Source organism: Amblyomma maculatum, chromosome 2 (assembly GCF_055883805.1).
Source record: "Amblyomma maculatum isolate TAMU_Amacu chromosome 2, ASM5588380v1, whole genome shotgun sequence".
Classification (NCBI taxonomy): Eukaryota; Metazoa; Arthropoda; class Arachnida; order Ixodida; family Ixodidae; genus Amblyomma; species Amblyomma maculatum.
This window is the reverse complement of record NC_139345.1, coordinates 225740253-225763555: the sequence shown is the minus strand read 5'-3', so window position 1 is coordinate 225763555 and position 23303 is coordinate 225740253. Positions and strand designations below refer to the sequence as shown.

At 46.1% G+C, this 23303-nt stretch overlaps 1 long non-coding RNA gene across 1 annotated transcript in view; it reads right to left on the bottom strand.

Moving 5' to 3' along the window:
- The window catches only part of LOC146201417 (uncharacterized), a 203854-nt gene that overhangs the window by 44309 nt on the left and 136242 nt on the right, over positions 1-23303 (bottom strand). The window lies entirely within an intron of this gene.

Sequence of the window (23303 nt, the reverse complement as noted above, 5' to 3'; positions counted from 1 at the left end):
GACTTCGGTAGCCGTGCAGAATCCACTCTCTCAGAGTCGTTCTCTTTTTCAACGCTTCGTCGTGTCCGCGTTCCTCGATCGTCGTCTTTGTCAGTGAGCACATCACTTTGGTCCCGCGTTTCCCGGTAACAATATTAAGCATTTTGAGTAAATCTACGCTACTTACAGGATCCCAAGTTCTTTTTCACTGAGCATTATCGAAGGTGTACTGACGCCCACGTCCTTTTTCTGTTTGATGGCTCTTGCCTCCACAATCTCTCTTGTAATCTGCTTGTTGCTTCTACCAATAATCTTTGTTTTGTGAAGCCCAGTGCTTTGTCGTGACTCGAGCACTGGTGGAAAGGGAAATAAAGAGGGAAAAAGAGAAAGTGGCTGGTTGCCTGTTTTGCAAATCGTTTTATACAAAGGGGAGAAATCATTATTTTTCTCCATCTCTGGTTTCCAAAACCTTGTTACTGGTTCTTATTTATACTCACTGTGAAACTGTCGTAACGATAGAGAAGAAATCTTGCAATTACACCACTGACAAGAACAAAAAAAAAATGGTTGTCTGCTTTGTATTCTTACAGTCCTTATGCTTGAATTCGAACTCGGGGGGGGTCTCGGACCCCTTTTAAATAATGGGGGAAGGTCTGGGGGTGTCTTAAAGCCCTGGCGAAGCCAGGGCATACTACCTGTGCACCTGCTGCAGTGCAAAGCAACGTTTCCTTGGCAGATGCTTTTTTTTTTTGCAAGTTTTTCATAGTTATAATTGTGTTCTTGAGCCGTTCATTGAGGCATCTATCCGTTTTTCCAATGTAACATTTCCCACAGCTTAATGAGATCTCATACACCACACCTGTGCTGCAAGGTGCAAATAAAGTGCACACCACAAGTTTCAGTGATGCTACAAAGCTTTGATAACTTTTCCGAAGCTGTAAAAACTACTTTGATGTTTACTTTTTTGCCTATTCATTTCAAATTATGCGATATGCTATGTAGGTAGGGTATTGTAACCAGATTTTGTTGAAATGTTACGTATACTTGCGCGAAGAAGACGGGACGCAAAAAAGGTACATATACGACATGTACGTGCCTTTCTTGTGTCCCGTCTTCTTCGCGCTAGTATACGTAACCTTTCAAAGATGAACCAACTCGCCCAAACAAGAGCATTACTTGAACAGGTTTTGTTGTATTCTGTCCGCTGTGTTAAGCATAGCTTCCTTGCTGTTTTCATTTTTTTGTAGATTACTTCAGCAACGGAGATGACACCATGTTTCGGAGAGCCGGCTTCTTTCAACCTGTCAGTTTGATGAATGAAGCTGCTTTCCAGGCTTTTTCGAGATTATCTCATTCTCCTTTTGACACCTCTTCCTTTCCTCTGTCACTGAATCCCATGTCAAACGTAAAATGTGAACTAATTTTCTCGCCATCCCGGCACATTTCATTTTCCGCACTTTTCTTCCCCGACGTAGTGGGCTTGGCTAGTCTTGCACCAGCTGACGGACTGGTTGGCCTAGGTGACCCGTACTCAGGACATTCTCGGTGCCTAATACTCCGTGTCATTAAAGTTCATTCCTCCTTCTCCCAGTGCATTTCTTCCTTTACCGTTTCCATCTAAAGCATCTTGTCCCAACTATATCTCCCATTTGCACTACTCCCAGAGCACTCTGTGGGCATGCGCAGCTACTAGCCGTGCGGTCACTGAATCGACTGTTTTCTTCTGTGCAGTGTAGCGAACTCAGCACCGAGACGGACTACCTGTTATTGTGGACAGTACAGCGAGGTGCGTGGCAAGATCCATCGATGTCCTGATCTGCGCAGCTGGGATCTGCTTATCGTCGGCGCGACGCCCACTTCCGGACCTCTCCTCTATAAAATCCGTCGTCAACCCCAAATCCTCAGCAGTCTGTGGGCAGCCCTGGCATGCGCAGCTACTAGCCGTGTGGTCACTGAATCGACTGTTTTCTTCTGTGCAGTGTAGCGAACTCAGCACCGAGACGGAATACCTGTTATTGTGGACAGTACAGCGAGGTGCGTGGCAAGATCCATCGATGTCCTGATCTGCGCAGCTGGGATCTGCTTATCGTCGGCGCGACGCCCACTTCCGGACCTCTCCTCTATAAAATCCGTCGTCAAGCCCAAATCCTCAGCACTCTGTGGGCAGCCCTGGCATGCGCAGCTACTAGCCGTGTGGTCACTGAATCGACTGTTTTCTTCTGTGCAGTGTAGCGAACTCAGCACCGAGACGGACTACCTGTTATTGTGGACAGTACAGCGAGGTGCGTGGCAAGATCCATCGATGTCCTGATCTGCGCAGCTGGGATCTGCTTATCGTCGGCGCGACGCCCACTTCCGGACCTCTCCTCTATAAAATCCGTCGTCAACCCCAAATCCTCAGCACTCTCTGGGCAGCCCTGGCATGCGCAGCTACTAGCCGTGTGGTCACTGAATCGACTGTTTTCTTCTGTGCAGTGTAGGGAACTCAGCACCGAGACGGACTACCTGTTATTGTGGACAGTACAGCGAGGTGCGTGGCAAGATCCATCGATGTCCTAATCTGCGCAGCTGGGATCTGCTATCGTCGGCGCGACGCCCACTTCCGGACCTCTCCTCTATAAAATCCGTCGTCAACCCCAAATCCTCAGCACTCTGTGGGCAGCCCTGGCATGCGCAGCTACTAGCCGTGCGGTCACTGAATCGACTGTTTTTTTCTGTGCAGTGTAGCGAACTCAGCACCGAGACGGACTGCCTGTTTGTGGACAGTACAGCGAGGTGCGTGCAAGATCCATCGATGTCCTGATCTGCGCAGCTGGGATCTGCTATCGTTGCCGCGACGCCCACTTCCGGACCTCTCCTCTATAAAATCCGTCGTCAACCCCAAATCCTCAGCACTCTCCTGGCATGCGCAGCTACTAGCCGTGCGGTCACTGAATCGACTGTTCTCTTCTGTGCAGTGTAGCGAACTCAGCACCGAGACGGACTACCTGTTATTGTGGACAGTACAGCGAGGTGCGTGGCAAGGTCCATCGATGTCCTGATCTGCGCAGCTGGGATCTGCTTATCGTCGGCGCGACGCCCACTTCCGGACCTCTCCTCTATAAAATCCGTCGTCAACCCCAAATCCTCAGCACTCTGTGGGCAGCCCTAGCATGCGCAGCTACTAGCCGTGCGGTCACTGAATCGACTGTTTTCTTCTGTGCAGTGTAGCGAACTCAGCACCGAGACGGACTACCTGTTATTGTGGACAGTACAGCGAGGTGCGTGGCAGGATCCATCGATGTCCTGATCTGCGCAGCTGGGATCTGCTTATCGTCGGCGCGACGCCCACTTCCGGACCTCTCCTCTATAACATCCGTCGTCAACCCTAAATCCTCAGCACTCTGTGGGCAGCCCTGGCATGCGCAGCGTGCACAAAAGAAACGTAATAGTTTCTTTTGTGTTCATGACGTCTCATGACGTCCACTGGTGACGCAGAACTGACCGGCCAGAACTGACCAATAGGACATGGGCCTTTGAGAGCGATTTTGAGAGCGGTGCGTAATACGGCCCCAGGCGTGTTCCATCGACAAGGGCGGGCTGACACGCATTGCTGAACTATAGCGTCGCAGAGTCCACAGGTCGCAGACTGGGAATATCACAGCATGCCGCTTGTCCGAAGCTTAAGGAGTATTATAACAAGTGTAAAGGAACACGGCCACACACGGCCACTCGGCTACGATATTCAAACTACGATGCCAAGAAACCCGTCCGCCACCATCGCCACATCCAAGTCCGGCTTGCGAGCAATCACGGAACCGGCGACACTGGCGACCAGCTATCGGCCTATCGCTAGAAACGGCGACGAGAAGCGGCAGACGTTTTACAAACAAAACATATAACAAGTGCTACGTCACGTCCGGCAAGTTATTCCTCCTTTCTTTCAGCTGGCGCATGCGTAGAAGCGACGGAGCATTCTAATAAAGAAGGTCTGGTGCAATGTTACTTTGGTGTGTGAGTGGGGTTGGCTGCTGCCACGGGCGTGACTCCAGCTTCGCCCATACTAAAAGTTGTTTGACGTCACATTCGTTCTCGCACACTTGGCACGACAGAAACTCGATCGATCGCAACTGATTTCTGTTCGCATCTACCCGTCTTCCGAGGTCACAACTCGATAAAAACAAACAAACAAAAATACTACATAGGACAACGCGCGCGAAGGTGCCGTATCGCGGCCACGTACCACTACATATATGTGACCACAACTACATATAATACCGCTCCTCCATCAGCAAAATGCCAACCACCAGCATGCAGCCCAACTACCTTGTATACGCAACCATTTGCGGATCCGTTAGCAGCGAACCGTCCGGGTTCTGAAGGAGACGGACTTTACAAAAGCTATGCAGAACGATGCGCAGCGTCGTCTGCTCTTGGCCAAGCAGAGCGTACGCCATGCTGCACTTTTTTCTGCACCTCTTCTGGATCGAGTGCAGAGTGAGCGAGAACTCGTGCAGAACTGGCCCTGCACCTTGACAAAACGAGGAGAGAAGTGCAGACTGCGCGCGCGGCACTGGCAAAACGAGGACGGCGGTGCTGCACTACTTGAACTAGTGCAGGTGGTGCAGGCAAATCGAAAGGTCTCTTCGATATGGCTTGCACTGGCTGCACTAGTTCTAAAAAGTGCTGCGGCGGTGCCAGGCGGTCACGTGAGCGTGCAGTGCCAGTTCAGACACTAGCGTGCGGCGGCTGCTGCCAAAACGAGTACGCAAGTGTAGGACTCTGCAACCTAGCAGACGCTAAAGCCCCTTGATACTTTGAAAGTTACGCCAACGATTGAACTTTGCCGCCGCCGCGCTACCTCCTCGCCGCCTCCTCGCCCCTTGCGCGCCCCTTCGCTGAAGGCCGGTTCTCCGCCCGATTTCCTGAGCGACGATTGGTCTCCCTGCCGTTGCCCTTGGAAACCAACGCGCGTCCGGCGTTTTCTTTGTGTTTTCTTTTTCCTTCGCGCCATTTTTCCCCTAGTCTCAGCGAGCGAATATTGCGCGCTGTGCTTTTATTGCAGCGTGCAAGCTCTATGCCGTGCTGTTGCGCGTACAACTGCAGCAAGCGGCCTGAAGATGGTTATGCGGTACTCAAGATATCTCAAGGCAAGCGTGACGGCTTGCGCACGATTCAATGGATTCACAAGATTAGTCGAAAGAAGTTTATTCCTAGAAAGAACAGAGGTGTTTGCGACGTAAGGTGCCTTTCTCACTCCCCGTAATAACGCTTCACCTGACGCTGCGTTTTTTATTCCTGCTTGCTCCTGAATATTTTTGCGGCGGCAACATGATCACTGCATAAAAATAAGGTTGTCCTCTGCAGCATGCTGAATATTCTGCGAGGCTCCAAGGCTCCACCCTTTAACACGCTGTCGACTTCTGTACAGTCAGAAATAGGGCACTATAATCTGCTTTTTGCTGTCAAAGATAACTGGAAAATTATAGTCTCTCGATTGCATTTGTCGCGATTATGCTAGGATCCCTAGTAGAGGAGCTAGTCTTTCCAGCTTGTAGTGTGCGTCGGTTACTCGGGAGCAATGAATACTAGCCCTGAAAAATGTATAGTTGTCTCGTCAGATATTATAATAGAGATATGACAGACAACGTAAGTCAATGAAAATTGAAGTATATTAATGGGTCATGGGACGGCATCAGATTAAATAGTGATGGTTATGAATAGTGATAGGTAATGACGGTGACTGTTACGGATAATAATAGTAAATGATAGTAATAGGCCCGGATAGTGAGGTGATAGTGTTCGTTGCGGATAGTGACAGTTACGATAGGTCTCTGGCATTAGTAGATGTAGTGATAGATAGGATAGCGATAGTTAATGAATTGGCAGTTATATGCTTTCTCATTTCCGCACGTTGAAGACCTATGTGCACCATGTAATTTTCTTATTTGATTGTTGCGTTCAATGAAATCCAGCTCTTTTATATAGCGCATGAGGCCATAGAATGATTGCCCCAGAACTTCAGTGTGTCGGCAATAGGGTCCACCACTTCTCCCAGTGCACCCTGCTGTCTTTTAACCACACGTGAAGTCAGTGAGTGGCCGCGTACTCACTGCCGTGGCAAACCTGTTCCTTGCCTCGAAGCGGCAAGGAACAGCTCAAAATTTGGTTTTATACAAAATTACTAATTAACGCAGATTATCGCGAATCGCTAACTAGCACTGTGCCATTACACTTGGCCTAAGCTTTCCAACGGTATACGGTTCGATTTTGCTGCTAAAATTTATATTTTAATTGCAATTTACTAAATATCAATTAATTTGGCCCAGTAATTGATCAAAATACATGTACAATTAACCAATAATCCAATCTCACGATTTATCACGTGACATATACTATGCTTAGAGAGATAGCTTGACAGTAGCGAAATAGACTAGGTCCTGCTTTGGCCTTCTCCGATCTCGAAGTTCAAAGCACCAGCCTGGATCGTTTTCCGAAGTTTTACCGCAGTGACAGATTTCACGCTCTAAAAAAAACAAACACAAAGTCAGAGGCAGTACTAGATTAGGTGCACAAAGTAAAACCTTAATATGTGACTTAAAAAGTGTCTGTAGCACAGAACTTGCCTGACAGCTTTGTTTATCAATATTCCCCATTCAAACAGTTCTAAGAAGAAACAAATCGATTCATAAACTTTACTTTCGGCATTCTCAATGCTTTTCTCGCAATTTTTCAAAAATTTTGTGCGCTCCTGGAGCGCAGACCTGGCCCAAAAGCTCGCGCTTCACTCACTGCTGCGGCCGGCCGGCGGGCGTCAAGGGGAAAAAGCGTGTCGTGCGCAGCGCTCGCCGCCGCCGCGCGAGGAGAATCGAGGAGGAAAGCGCGGCGCGGAGGAGAGTGTCGCTACTTTCAAATTATCAAGGGACTTTAGCAGACGCGTGCGCGCATCATGCATCGCGTGCTGTAACATGATCACGTCCAGTTTCGAAGCCAGCTGCCGTAGGCCTACAGCGCTCGATCGGAAAGTGACGACGACTAACAGTGACACCAATTGACCAAATACGTGCGACTGCGCACGATCGTTATATCGGACGGTCTGCGAAGGTGCCATTCATGTGTCTGGGTACGAGAGAATTACCGTTGTAAGCAGTTGCCACGAGTACTAGTTTAAATCATTAAGACTGCCTAACAAGACGCTTGATTGGTTTCCATGAACAATTACTTCTGTCCAAAAGCACTAGCTGACGCACGTATGTTTGTACCTCATTGCGCTCTCAGACATTCTATATATGTGCTCCGTGGGCGACAAGTTTGATGTCGCATAGTCGCTGCGCAAGCTGTCTTGTGGCACACACACTTGGCACGACAGAAACTCGATCGATCGCAACTGATTTCTGTTCGCATCTACCCGTCTTCCGAGGTCACAACTCGATAAAAATTACCGACGATTACGTTATCTTCCTAATGCAAAATTTGAGCGCAGCAAATAAGCTGTTTCACCTTTTCGATAGATTGAGGCAAAGAAATCGAGCAACACATGTATGCGCTATCATAGATTTTTTTTTTTTATTTTTCACACGTATTCCTTTAACAAAGACTCCACTAACAGTTCTTGACAGTCATGAAGGAAGCTTTGTGTCGGAGAAATAGACTGATATATGTTCGACTTGGTACACCAATGCTTGATTTTCAAAGACGAGATCTATACAAGTGCCTCGCGAGGTTGTCACAGCCGTGGGACGCGTTACGAGCGAGAGGAACGGGATGTTCTCCCGCATAAGTGTGAAGAAATTCCTGTTTGTCTTTATGTCAACATTAAAGTCCCCCATTACTAACATCGGTGTGGATCGATGGACGGTTAATGCGAGTTGCAGGAAGTGCACGACGTCTTTCGTGAGTGCCGTAGGGGCGAAGTAGGCAGCTACTACCAGCAAGCCGTTGGGCAACTTTGCGGCGCACAGTTCGCCAACTTCATGTGACGTGCCAAACATTTCGACTGGTATTGCAGAGAGACCTGTCACCGCACAGGGGTTGCACTGGAGGAGGAGCGAAGAAAGGAATTAAGTTCGAGCCGGCGCTTTGACAACCGGAGACTCGCAGGAAGAGGGGGGAGGGGGGCGGCGTGTACACCCAGCGGCAAACGATGGGGGCAGAAGCGCGCGCAGCAAGCGGACAACACGATAAAGGGAGGAGGGAAGAGATAGCAGCGACTGACTGATGCTGCTGACGCCAATAGTGAGTCAACCCCAGCTGCGGAGTTGGTTTCAGGGACAACGCCGCCGATGCCGACGCAAACAATATGATACCCTCGCTTCCGCAGCGCCAAGAACCAGGTCTAGCCGTGGGAAGGTGGTCACGTATTCGTCGACGTGCCGGGGCCTACGTGAAATAACCGGCGCGTCGGCAACTGAAGAGCACCCTATCCGCCACACAGGAACAGGGGGGGGGGGGGGGGGGGGACCCTCCCCTCCTCTTTCTGCATGGCGGCGACGGTGTTCTATGCAGTCTTGACTCTCTAGCGGCGTCAGCGGCATCCAGCGGTATCAGTCGGTCGCTGCTAGCGCTGGGGGGATGAAAGGGGTGCGTAGCTGGTTACGAGGCCGACAACGACGCCGACGCGAAACCCAGGAACGGACGCCAAAGAGCTGCGCTCTAAAAAAAAAAGGCCGAGGCTGCAGACACGCCCGTGGCAGCAGCCGACCCCACACACGTTGCTCCTGCTGCCACGCACGGAAATACGTCACACTCACGTGACCCGCGCATGATGACGTCAGTGGATGCGCGCTTCCGTTTAAAATGGCGCTCTGCAAGTGTTCAGCCGAGTTAGTGTACTACACTCTAGCCGAGTAGCGTTTCATCTGTGTGATATTTGCTCGTCATAGCTTTAAAGGTGTTAATTTTGTTGCGGCGGTGTTAATTATTGCTATTGGTACGCATGAGCTATTTTGTGTTGTGAGTTGTGCGTTAAAGGCGAAGTGTTGCACGCGCGCAGCGAGAAGAACAGTCAATTGCTGCGTTCCTGTCTCGTGTAAGATACTACATATTTTGGCGACGAGGATGTTAGCTTAAACCAGGACTTCGGCGTGGACTGCTGTCCGTCTATCATGAGCTTTTCAGGTCTTCAGCCGCCTCCGCCCTTCCGTGGGAGTAATGGTGGCTGGCGTTCCACAACTACATGCTGGCGTCTGGTGCCTCCACTAGATACCTCCACACTTCTGCTAACCGGAGAGGGCTATCCTGCCAGCGAATTTTCTACACATTGTCGCCGTCGTCCACTTCAGCGCCTACCGCTGCTGCCTCACACTCCGGTGACGATGCTATCTTTATACTGGCGACGCATTACAAATATTCCGTAAATGTGATCGCCGCACGCCACCGTTTTCACCGTTGAGTACAAACTGCCGGAGAGATAGCATATGAGTACATCGCTGCCCTTCGCAGCCTTGTCGGCGACTGCGGTTTTGGGAGCTTCGCGGACGTCATCAGGGACCAGCTGGTGAAGACCATTAGTTACTATTTCAGTAACCGCCATCTCCTTCTTGACTCTGTCGCGCTAGACAGTGCCAGCAAGCTTCCTGTGAAGCAAAGAAGCTGTCAGAAGTGGTCGCTCCAGTAGAGCGCGTGGGATGCGAGTGCACATCAGAACGGGTCCTTCAGGTCCCTTGCATCAAATGCAGTTGCCACCTATGTAAATCTTCATCTGCACTTCCGGAGTGTTCGTGCTATCGCTGCGGTTCTCCTGCCCACTTGGCGAACGACTCCACATGGCAAGCTCGCAAACGAAAGTGTCGTCGGTGCGGCGAAGTAGGCTATTTGGAATCTGTCTGCAAGTCGTCTGATCGTTCTAGTGAAGTGCAGAAAGTCGAAGATGATTCTTCCAGCAGTGCTGCTATTATTCAGGTCTCTACTGTTCCTCTGCAACCTGTTGCTTTGCCAGGCAAGCTTTGGGATAAGCCTGCTATTGACATCGTGGGCCGTTTCGACCAAGCTCCTAGTAACTGTCGCTTTGCAATAACACTCATTGACTATTACAGTAAATGGCCGGAGGCTTCTTTCACAACTGCCACAGTTCAAGAATTGCTTCTAGGTACATTTGTTCACGAGGATTACCCTGAATAAATAGTGTCGGATCACGGACCACAAGTTTATGACCCTTAAGCCAATGGACTTGTAGGACAGTTTAATAGGGTTTTCAGGGCATATGCTCAGATGGCTCTTTGCGAGCGACGTGACCTACGTACCGCTATTATAACTGTGTCTACCACTGTGCGCCACATTCCACGACAGGAATCGCACTAGCCATCCTAGTTCATGGCCAGATGCCTCGCATAAGACAACGTTGTGTGCCTGCCCGGATCAGTGCTTCTCGACTGATCGTACAAGAGCGCTGAAGCTCTATTGCCAGTGGCTAGAGCAGAAGCAAGCCAAATATAAGCTTTATGCAGACCAGCGAAGTGGAACCAAGCACTATGACTTTCAGATTGGCGACTATATGCGAGTTTGCAAGCCGATTGTGTGAGGCAAGCTGGCTGCTCGGTTTCAGAGCCTCGAAGAGTTGTTGAGCGAATTGGACCAGTCTCACACCTGCTGGATGATGGGCGAGTGTGGCACTCGTCCAAATTATGAGCTGTTAGAAAAGCAGTTGTTCAGCGCCAACCTCCGCCCTAGGCTCTGATGGCTCTCCCCGCTAACATTTTGTTGCCCACTGACTGCACCCGAGTGTCGACCAGTCCACTACCAGAAACGCAGACCAGAGTCCAACCTCGCATAACCCCAATAACGCAGGTGTTAGCCCGGGAACTTCCTCATTCCTGGCTTTGCCCGACACAGAACTGACAGACCCCCCTCAACCAAAGTGTGCCTCAACAGCAGCAACTACTACTCCTCTTCCTTCTCCCCGCAGAAGTAAATGTGAAAAGAAGCTTCCCGCAAGGTTTAAAAGACTGTGATGTATTAGAGGATATTTAGCCATTTGCCAGCAAGGTTTTTTTTGTTTTTTTTAAGTGCGTGGAAATTTGATGAAGACGGTGTTGTTGCACATGTGTATGCAAGAAAACTAGGAAGTGAACTATAGAATGGCTGGAGAGTAGTCAATTGCTGCATTGCTATCTTGTCTACGCTACAAGTTGCATTATGTTTCTTTGGTTCGAACCCGGGAGCTTCAGAACAGTAGTTGGTTATGTAAAGTGTCGCTCAATTCAGGTATAGACATTTGGTAGGAATGAGCTAGTCTTTTGCATATATTACATAGCCCTTCTGGCCTTTTGTGCATATTGTCGCGCGCAAGATAAAGGGATGTTCCTTACTTTTGCTAACCTTCAAATAGTGTCGTGTGGTGACTGCATGGTGACTAGGACAGTGAATTACGTTGACCAATATTTTTCATCATGGCGCAGCCACGATTTTGTACGAGCAGACAGAAATAGCTGAAGATGTTTGCACGGGGCAAATGACATCTATGTTCTCATTTACCAATTCACTTGACCGGTTAGCTTAAGCTATTGTCGAGAGCGAGCCTTTGGCGTAAATCGCTTTCTTTGCCATTCACCTGTGAGACCAGAACAAGTACACAGCTAATGTAAGCCAGACCACTCAACTTCTACACACAAACGATCGTTATAGGCAGGCACTGCATTGTGTATCCAAGGTGGTGAGGGAACCATGTTCCTTGGCTGGAGTTGCAGAGGCGCTCTATTCAGCGCACCTACTGGAGGAATAATCGAGTCTCCCCATTTTGAGCTGGAACTGACCTGCGACGCTATTTATTAGGACTACTTTCCACCAATAAGGTTATCTGCTTTTACTTCAGGTTTCCATGAAAATAATTAAATAGTGCTCCTTTGTTAAGGCGCTACATTGATCAGCTCCCTTTTTAACAGTGATCGGACGTTCCAAGAGCCTAAATGGGGAATGTTGCATACACATGCAGTTAAATTACTTAGCATTTAGTAAACATGTTTATTCAGTCATATTTTTTGACCTACATGTCTAAATATTAAAACATCCTTGCAGCCAGTGGAATTACATTTTTTAATCAATAGCTTTATGGGTTGAATTCATGATCGAACCGGACGAAAAGCATAACAGCTGTATACATTCCAGACCAACTTGGGCTATGAAGACACTGTAGGGGAGGGCTCTGGATCATTTCGATCACCTTTAACTTCTTTAACAGGTACTGACTGTGCACAGTACACGGGTGCTATGCTTTCTGCATCAATTCAAACACGGCTGCCACAGCTCAAACCACTGTACCCTGGTTCAGTGGTTGAGCATCTTAACCACCGAGCCACTGTGGCGGGGTAAAAGTAAAAAAATAGGTATATAAGCCTTGACTTTTTTCTTTGCACACACCATAGTTTATTTCATCCATGTCACTGCTGTAACACCCTAAGTTTACTTCACTTGACAATAATGAATCAAAAGCCAAGACATTTGTGATAGCCACAGTTGCTTATGCGCCATAAAACCCCATATAGAATTTTGCGTATGGAGCCGCAACTTTAAACCCAAGCTCTAAGGCCATCTTAGCCCATGCAGTGCTGAGGGCACTGCTGCCACCCAGTCAAGTGATCTTGCAACTTTGGTGACAGGTTGCAAAGCTTGAACAGTTACTGTGCACTCCTAATGCACTGTATGCAATGACTATGGCGAAGGAAGGCGAGAGACGGTGGCAGGCGGGCACCATCTACAAAGCTATCCGATAGCCCCTTTCGGGCCCTGACAGAAAGAACACTTTCATATAATGCCTCCTTCCTGGTAAGCATGTGAAGCTCTCATTGTTACAATTGTTTTGTTTTTTTTCTTTTGAATTATGTTTATGAAGAGCAGTACTCTCCGCCATTTTTTTCTTTGTGCCACTCCACCGAGAGTACCATAATGGCAGACCCTGATTCTCTGCAGGAACAAAGAGTAGAGTTGCCTGGCACTTCCTATGATTTTGTTACTCTTCAGAAATGCTTGCTTTTGTCGCAATGCCCCATCTACTTACTCCCTTGGCTTTGGTATCTGTGACAGCACCTTTTGCATGACATTGTGGCCTATAAGGTTTGACAGCAGTAGTCAGTAAGCCAAGCACAGATTCCTCGTGAACTTTTACTAAAGCTTTCGTAGCACACTTGTTGCATGCAGTTTACCTGCATGGTTGGTCAAAGGACCCCATGCCTTGGGGTGTGCAGTTAAGCTGCACAATGGGGAACTTGTGAAGCTGCCAAAGTTTCTCAGGGAAGCAGATAAAACCCATCCTCACCTTACATACATCTTGAGCTTTGGGCTATTTGTGCCTCATAAAAGAGTCAAAAGATTGTGACCTATTATATACATTCTGCTTCATAAAGTGCTTTTAAATGGCACCTTCGTTTCTTAACAAAGGTAGGACTTTTCAATAACCAAGATAAAGCAAAAAAATTATGCCGAATTCAAATTTACTGCAAAAGCATGGGGTAAATAAAGATGTGAGGTATGTCTGATGTCGTGGCCTTTGTCTTCAACTATTTGAGGATGCCTCTTGCAGTTGGCAGGTGACATGAACAGGTGACTCCTGTGACGTCACAAGACCGCACGTCACGGTGGAATCGGCAAGTGCTGCTAACTTTAGCTTCGCCATTGAGATGGGAGGGTGAGATCAGAATCGCCTTTTGAGTCCCAGGCTAGACATGCTACCCTAGGTCACACAAGCACATTCATATGGCTTGGTTAAAGTTGGGCTTTATATCTATGTCACTCCCGGCAGCTTGAGCAGCACACATTACGGCCCACCTCACAGCATGCCTCTGGCAGGTGGCATGGCTGGCCACTTTTCGGCTGTTTCTGTGACATCATCTGTCTTAAATTTACCTGCCTTTGTGTTTGCTTGCATTAAATGTGCGTGTGACATCAGCAGCGACATATGTTCTCATGTGGTTTAACCATGTAAACTGTCCTGATCTTCAATCTGCTTTAAAATAGCAGGCCTGGTCCTTTGTGGCAGTTGTCAAATGCCGAGAAACTTGCGCTAAGCGATACAAGGAACAGCAGGCAAGAAGATACAAAGTCATCTACATACACCTTATATCACGTATATCAAAATAAACTACGCCAAACTAGTGTTCTTGCTTGCTTTATTAAATTTCCCACATTAAAAATTTTTTTCAGGTGTATATAACAGCAAAAGAGCAGCATTTCTTCGTTACAGTACAGATCTAAGTATGATAATTTTTGCATTAACTACACTTACATTGAATACTTGGGCTCACAAAAAGACTGAGGTAGACCCTAAGTTCCATGCCGCGGCGACCCCTTTTGTGATGGGTAAACCAAGGTGCCCTTGGGTTGTGTGATGTCAGTGCACGTTATAAAACCCAGGTGGTTGAAATTTCTGACCATTCTACTATGCTTTGAGACGTTAAACCCATTAACTAAAGAAGTAAACCCCAAGTGATCTTTCTTTACCCACACAGGAGTAGCACATTATACGGCTGAAAAGAAAGTTAACTGAATCACAGAAAATGTGAGCGCGTACAGCTGTAGGTATAATAATCTACTGGTAGTAAATTTACTGCCAGCTGGTTCTTAAAAGGACATGCATGTGTACACATACTGCTATGACAGGAAGCCCACTTCTAAGCAGTAATAATTTTTTTTTTAGTGCCTAAAGCTTTGAATAAACATGTGCATGTCTTTTGAGTGTCCTGCATATGCTGACGAGCGTGCATACTACGAACATAGCATAGAAAAGCTCTCCCCAGTGCCTTTAACAATGGGCATTGTTTTAGGTCTCTCAGCCTGCCCTAGGCAATAGAGACTCGCAACAAACTTTTTATTTACGTATTTGAAAGACATTGGACTTTTAGACAAACTAAGTTCACCTTGAATGTCACACTGTGGCATTTTTCACGCTGTGAACTCTATAAGCACATTTATCGGACTATGCATTTCATCATTTCATTTTATACCATGACTCCACGATGCACCTTAGAACGCACTTAATGGCTGCATTTTATCTCCCTCTTCATTTCTTTTAATCTCCTCAGGATTCTTTTTCCATCGTTACCTCCCAAGTTCCCCTTCCTACACAGAGTAGCATGTCAGAGAAATTTAAACGGCTAAAATCTCTGTTCTTCATTAAAGGGTCTCTCTCTCTCTGTGCAATGTCTTTCGACCTTGTGGCCAGCAGGCACCACCACAACACTTTGAACTCGCACAGAGAACATACTTTTGTCAGCATAAAGGAATTTTTCAAGCTCACAAGACTTTTAGAATAAAAACAACCAAAGTAATATATATGTCTCTTTGTGTGCATTCTTGTGACAACGTACCAGGCACATGGACTCTTGTGAAATTGCTGCACCTACTGTCCACTGCTGTACATTTAAACACCCAGCACACCAATCCTGTTTTGATCTGTATTTTTTCATGTTTTTGAAATAGCACAAGTGCACTGGTCCACAGTCAAGAGATGTGTAAGAATGCCCTTTCCAGTTGAATTGAGGCCTTTTGTAGTTACAGAGTCAGCACCTGTGACTCAAGTCCCAACATCAACTACAGTTGATGTCATGACACATAAGCCAAGGTGGGGCTCATTTCTAGAAGAGTCAGTATTTTAGTCCACATGGGCATGCCTGCTACGAGCAATGATGAATATGTTTTGAAAATGCCCAAATATTGCAGACAAGAAAAGCATGCTCTGCAAAGTCTGCATTAACCGTGCCCATGACATGGACGAGCAGGGTCATGTTTTTCTAGTGAAAGTAGCAAAGGACAATTAAGCTCGGCTCAGTGACTACTTTTATTCTTGAAGTACTGGGGAAGGTGGAGGTGTTCTGGGTGAAAACAGAACATATATGAGGCAACACAAGCAGAGGTGCTTTTAAACTGATGAAGAAAGCATACTGAAGTTCTTTTGGACAGCAATAGAAAATGAATTGACTGGTTCTGTTCAGAATTTGTGGTAGTAGCACAGCACAAAAGGGTAAACAAGGATCAATATATTTCTAGCATCATCCTGACATTTCAACTCATTTGGCATCCTAGACAGTATGACGAAATATTTACAGCTATATGAGAAAAGTTAACCTTTGTTTATATTTTACGAATTAACAGTTAACTAAAATGTAAGCATGTACAACAAGGCAGTACATGAAGTCCCGGCAGCCCATGACATGAACTAAAATACAGTGATGATCATCTGCCCTGGTGCTTCTCTGCAGTGCACAAGTACAGAGGGGCGAAGCATACACAACAAACGGTGTGCTAGCATACAGGCAGGCAGTGTCTAAAACAGCTTAAAGCAACAACGATGCACTTACATATGAGGGCAAGTTCTCGGGAAAGCAACATAAAAAAAAAAAAAAGATACTGCAACAGCGAGTAGCTATACGGGTAGCTACCGCACCAAATTAACATGTACTACGTACTACTTTAAGTACAGCACTGCACACTTGGAGAAGACGTGACGGAAGGGGCTGTAAGCAACTCGCACTGTACACAAACCTTGCAAGTACACACACTGTCCCGCTTGTATCCCAACGACGTGAAGAAACCGGGAGCACAAATGATTGAAGTATCTACGCCCAAATTTTACGATAAACGACTGATGCAATAAATCCACTGTGAATTCTTTTTATATAACTTTCAGTAATGCTAAGAGAGCCTTACCAAAACAGTCAATGCGGGAAGTGTTCTCAATGTGGTAATGGTCCCTGGAAAGAGACATGACACTATAGAGGCTAGCACATTTGACTAGCCTCTACAAGGTGTTGCACAATTAGACGCGCGCTGTAGAATGCTTCTCCCAGCTAAACCGCGGAATCCTTGCAGTTCAGATTTCGCACAGAAATCGCATTTTGTCGCTAGTATTTTTTAATACTAAATTTGTTTGGGGTACTTGCCTGATTCGATCAGAAGAAGTAAAATATTCCCATCGCCTGCGGCGGCGGCGACGCCAAACGAGCCGCTGCCCCAGCGATGGGACTGGTGGCGCCACCTCATGCTGCTTACAACAACTCAAACCTTCTGCCAGAAGCGTTCGCCCCCTCTTTTCCTGCTACAAAGTTGTTGTAAGCAGCATGAGGTGGCGCCACCAGTCCCATCGCTGGGGCAGCGGTTTGTTTGGCGTCGCCGCCGCCGCAGGCGGTGGGAATATTTTACTTCTTCTGATCGAATCAGGCAAGTACCCTAAACAAATTTAGTATTAAAAAATACTAGCGACAAAATGTGATTTCTGTGCGAAATCTGAACTGCAAGGATTCCGCGGTTTAGCTGGGAGAAGCATTCTACAGCGCGCGTCTAATTGTGCAACACCCTTTATATAACAGAATGGCAAAGCGGGCGAGTTGGTGATACATGGTTTAAAAATAAAACAGCGCAAAACACACAGACGAAAGAATAGAAACAGCGCTTGTGGTGTCTGTTTCTATTCTTTCGTCTGTGTGTTTTGCGCTGTTTTATTTTTAAACCCTTTATATAGATCTTTATTGGAATGCTCCGTCGCTTCTGCGCATGCGCCAGCTGAAAGAAGTGAGGAGGAATAACTTGCCGGACGTGACGTAAAACTTGTTTAATGTTTTGTTTGTAAAATGTCTGCCGTGTCTCGTCGCCGTTTCTAGCGATAGGCCGATCCGGCTCCGTGATCGCTCGCAAGCCAGACTTGACATGGTGGCGGACGGGTTTCTTGGCATCGTAGTTTGAATATCGTAGTCGAGTGGCCGTGTGTGGCCGTGTTCCCAGGTGTTCCTTTCCACTTGTTATAATACTCCTTGAGCTTCGGCCTCGCGTACTGCTGTTCGTCAAGCGGCATGCTGTGATAGCACCGTCTCCGACCTGTGGACTCTGCGACGCTAGTTCTGCAATACGTCTCAGCCCGCCCTTGTCGATGGAACATGCCTGCAGTATGTTGCAAGTAACTGGTGTATTCAGCATTCCATATACTTACTTGCATTTCCCGAAATTTATACGAGTCACTGCCTTTGGATCATCCGAAAGTACGTATACAATCGGACTGAGGTGTAGTACACGCAAGTAACGCAACACACGGGATGCGAAAAAACATGGAATCTCACTGTCATTTTTATCGTTGTCCTCGACTTCGACACCACTATTTAGTAGCATTGGTAAACTTTAATCACCTGGAAATACCAGTATAAAAAGGCCGGTTTGAGCCTGTAATTTGTACCAGGTCGGTTAGGGTATCCGCAGGGCAATTGTTTTGCCATTTTCGTCGCATTTATCGGATGTACAAACACGGAATTCGGTGTCCAATTGATGCAGGCAGCTTGGCACAGCTAATCTATTATAAAGCTCTGGTGCGGTAGCCAGCCCGGGACTAACCGGGAAATGGAACCTCAACCGGAAAGGCCAGCTATTCATCACAGCTCTCAAGCGACTCGCTGCCGGTCTACTGGACTAGTCATGCAACCGTGGAATCCAGGTATATTTTCAAGTAAACTTCTGTAGTAGTTAGGAGTGCCTGGAGGTAGAACGCCCGCGCAAAGAAAAAATGCTCTCCACATTTCCCGACGCAGTCCTGCCTCTAGTTTTGCTCCCAAAGTTGAAGGCTCGAAGCGCAAGCTGTGAAAGTCCTGGTATTTTTGCACAGTATCTTCCAGCTGCTCTAGCTCTAGACAGTTCTTGTGTTGAATTCCTGTAGTAGTGTGTTTTTTTTTTTTTTTCTTTTTCAGAAGACATCCCACGGCATCCTATTCGATCAATGTTATTTCTACTTGCCCCGTTGTGCTTATCATTGTAGACAAGCATGTAGACGTGTCAAAACAATAAATAAACAGTGCTGCGTTCGTGATTCCATCTTTGTCCAGTCATTGCCCTTGCGACTAGTTGCAGCATGCTCCAAAAACAAAGTTTGCCAAGTAATTATTTCCTCTGCCTTAGGGAAAACAGGCCAGCTGTGAAAGCTGCAAAGATATGGACTGATATCCCTTCATATTGTTTCACTCAATCATGCTAATGATGTGTTGCATCTTCAAAGATTTAAGCAGTCTGCTTGCCAGCGCAAGACGGAACATTTATTGCGGACTGCATATTGGTTGTGTAGTGTCAAAATGCACACATGCATCTCGATTTCAGGTCATACAATACCCTCGGGTGGTCACAAAATACTCCATATGTCATGATAGCCAACTGCAGCTATGGGATAAAAAAGGTATATGGACATAAATGATTGCAAGAGTAACAAAACTGCGCAAATTTGCACTGTTAAAAATATTAAACACTACACAGCGAAAGTAGTTTTGCTAGAACCATTGCTGTGACTGACATGGCAAACAGTGCTTGTTGCCTTTAGTGATGTGTTGAGCACAAGGCCTGCATGGAGATTTTAATCCTGTCGATTAGGCGGAGTTATGTCCTGTGTTTGTTGTGTTGTCATGCATGCAGGCCAATCTAATACCATATGGTCCTTGGTTCCAACGCTGCAATTCTGAAAAAGTGACTGCCAACACAGGTCCGATGTACACAGTCCTACTGCTGACTGTGTATATTCCTAAGTGATGTCCAAGTCTTGGGCAGACACTAATCGACGCAGCTCACAAAGCAACATTCCTGCCAAGGTGGTTGCCTACCATAAAAACCACATGCCATAGCTGCCATTCATGGCAGCCCAGAAGTAATGAAGTGCTGACGAAACATATTTCAGATGTTCAGTGAGTTTACACAAGAGGGAGTTGTTAATATGGTTAATTAGTCACCAGTGAAATTTACACTGTATTTATTTTGTTAAACAAAACTCCTTTTGTGAAGTAAAACAAGCTAAAATTAGCCACGGGCACAAAGTAGGCAAATGGCAATACATATTGAAATACTTATTGTGAATTGTTTTATTGTCGGATTCCTTTGAAGGGACACTAAGGAGGATGGAAAGCAGCTTTCCTGTATCGCTAAGATACAGTGTTCTAATCTTAGAGACCACACTAGTCGCTTTGGGACGTTAAACCCCACAAACCATTAAAGAGACCACTTAAAATGAAAGCAGAGGTTTTAAAAGGATGGAAAGACCAAAAAACAGAACAAAGATGCTGCCATTACCGGCCAATTTTGCAAGTAAAATGCATGCTTCCACACAAAGGTTTTGGTGCAGATTACTGCAAGATATATTGTGTCGTGAGCCACTCTAATGTGGCAGTGACACGTCCTTTTTAGCAAGGTCATCATGAATCGACTCATGGAAAGGCTTCCAATTTAAATTTTCTCACCAATAAATACTATATGCCACAATTGCTGCCAGACAACACAGCCACAATGAGAGAAATAATCAAATATTTACTGAGACCAATGACCCAATGGAGTTGTCCTCAGTGTCCCTTTAAAAGAGGTGCACTGAAGCATTCAAGCAAAGTATGCACTGATGCATGTGAGAAAATATTCTGAGGTAACACAATCTTTGCTCTAACAGAAGACTGGCAACTTCACCACAAAGAGGGAAAACAGCTGCCTAGGTACACTGGTACAGCACATACAGCAATTGCAATAATTAGCACACATGCATTGCAATTCACAGAATGTCACGAAATGTGGTCGCTAGGTTAAATGTAATAGCATTAAATGTGCAAGCATATTTTGCAGATTGCCGAGATTTATTTGTTGCTTCAATTATTTATTTCATATATACGGCCACACCTTTGGTCAACACAAAAAGGGCGTGCAGGTGCCAGGAAATGGGTCAGATTAGATGTGCTAGGTTTCTCTCCAGGAGGAGCAAGGAGAGAATCATTCTCCTGTAACCAGTTGACGGTGGATTCATCCAAATGTGAAGGTCCGATGTTCGACGAACCAAAAATTACCTACACGGGCATCACTGCCAGCCGTCGACCAGAGCATATGCAAGAGAGGTGGTCATGTGTAGCCTAAGCACGGACATCTGCACGAAAGTAGGAAAAAAAAAAAAAAAAAGAGCTCACATTTTGGGTATCACATCAAAAATATGTGTAAGCCCACTCAGCAACCAAAAATGACATACACTGTGCATGCATACAACGCATGAATATGTCAGCGCAACTTAACAGTGTTGGCCGTTCATGTCATATCGTAATTATGGTGCAGTGAAGCTTACTGATGAATTAAACAGGCTCTGCTCATCACAAACCTCTCAGCAGCACCTTCCCACAATCAGTGTCCTGACCTTTCAATAAGACAGCTTTCTCCTCCTCGCATTGCTAGAATGCATCAGAACGTTCTTGCTCACAGCATATAAATACGATCAATATGATAAAGCTCACCATGAATGTCATTACGGTTTCTTCCCCTCCCCCCTCATCATCTGCCTGTACTGTGTGCACAGCTTTCTTGACCTATCCACATCCAAATGAGAACAACTTAAGGGAATAGTGAGGGCAAAATGAACTTGGTCTATACCAATAAATTGCTGTGTTCTAATAATGAAACACAGGCTTTTTCTATGGTAGAAGTTTTATAGATTACAAAAGCATGGAAACTAAAATACAGCTAAGCCACCAATGATCACTTCTGTAAGTAAACCGCGGTGACGTTACTTAATGTTTACTCCGGCAGATCTCCAATGCACGACTACACAGCCGTTCACTACTGATTGATGATAAGTGTGTTTTGCAGCATGAGCTGCATCTCGTAAGGATTAAGGGGACTCTCTTGGAGAAATTTGTGATGGCTACATGACATTTTCCGAATTGTGACCATGTGGTCTGTGCATGTACAACAGTATGGCGCATGCGCAGAAATAAAAATTGCCTGCAAGCAAACTTCTGGTCTGAACCCTGAGGCACTAAGGCCACTCTCTTGTCGTCGGAGTGTGACGCCACGCACCATGTGATGGGTGCATAATAAAAAGCATATAAATGGCACACGGCTACGAATGTGATTTGAATCCATGGCAAGCTACACAGGTCAGATTCTCTGGGTGCTGCATTAAACAACTAAGCTATAGCTTCACCTTGACATCGCACGCATTATACAGCCTTTATTATGCTGTGCATCACTGTCTTCATCAACTTCCACTTGTGCACAGTTTAGTCACAAAGCAAGACCATGCAGACAGAAAACATTTCAACATGTGGTCACTGAAAAAAAAAAATCGTCTAATGCTCACTTCATATGCCCTAGGGAAACCCTCCAAGGTTAAGCAGACTTGCAATAAAAAGTGATTACTCATTGCCATCCAACCTATGGCAGCCCTATTGCTACAAGAAAAGATATGCAGCTTTTTCAACCAAAGAGGTTTTGATAAAGCTGCATAGCTTTCCTTTGCAGCCTTATCGCTGTGCTTTGGTGGATGCTTATGAGTAATTACTCCCTTATTCCACTAGTCTTGTAGGTCAGAGGGGAAGGGGGTAGTTTGGTAACGCTGGGGGCTTCCATCGGCCGGGTCCGTAACTCTGTCTTCTTGGGCAGCCATGCTGTGCTACAGGCCACAACAATTTTTCAGACTGTTCTACGCCATTTCTGTGAGAGCAAAGCTTACTGCCTTCTTGTCGTTGTTTTATTCGTGCTGCGAATGGGTTTTACTCTACAAGTAGTTCTTATGGTCATGACACCACAGGTGCAAATAAAATGTTGCATTTTGATTGTTTTCAGAGTAATAAATGCACCTCTTGCTGCCAAAAAAATATCAACCAACCTGGAAGAACCCACATAACGATTTTTTTTAGACGAGTAGGATGAAGCTGTCTGCAGTGTCCCTTTAGGGAAGCAGCAGTGCAAAACTTAAATAACTGAAAGGATGTAAAAGCTGAGAAGCTATTCTCTATCTAATCGATAACTTAGACAAAAAAAATTGAGTTGCTGCACATTAGTCCCATAGGCATCTGTACTTCAGTGAACCTTCGAAGTTTACTACATTCCTTTTTTTTTTTTTTTTTTACATTGTGCCCATCGAAATTTCTCAGCTGTGTACAGCCCAGCCAAGGAACTGAGTGAAGGCATTCCTTTCATTACAATTTTTCAAGAAATGCAACTGTGGGTGTATTTTCTGTAATTCTGTCTGCTTTCTTACTAAACATATGAAATTTCTAATAGTACTTCGCTATACAATAAGGGGAAGTTTGCTGCTGGAGAAGAGTAAAAATACTGGCATATTTCTGTAGATCTTTCCCTGTGATGACAATAGTAACAGAATATCTGTTTTGCAGGAATTTATATTTTCTCTAAGCTGGGAACGGTGGCGGTATTGCTATGGGCAAAATATTTTTCTTAGCTGTGGTAGATATGACCAGCCTTATTTAACTAATAGCTATTTTTAAATTAGTAACTGAGTGCTTTAAACTATAGCTGTAATGAAACATTATTCGTCTTATTTAAATCACCTTCAGGGGCTCCCCCACACACTAACATTAGAGGATAGGAGAGGTGTCAAAACCTGGGAATTCACGAAGTGCTTGCAAGAG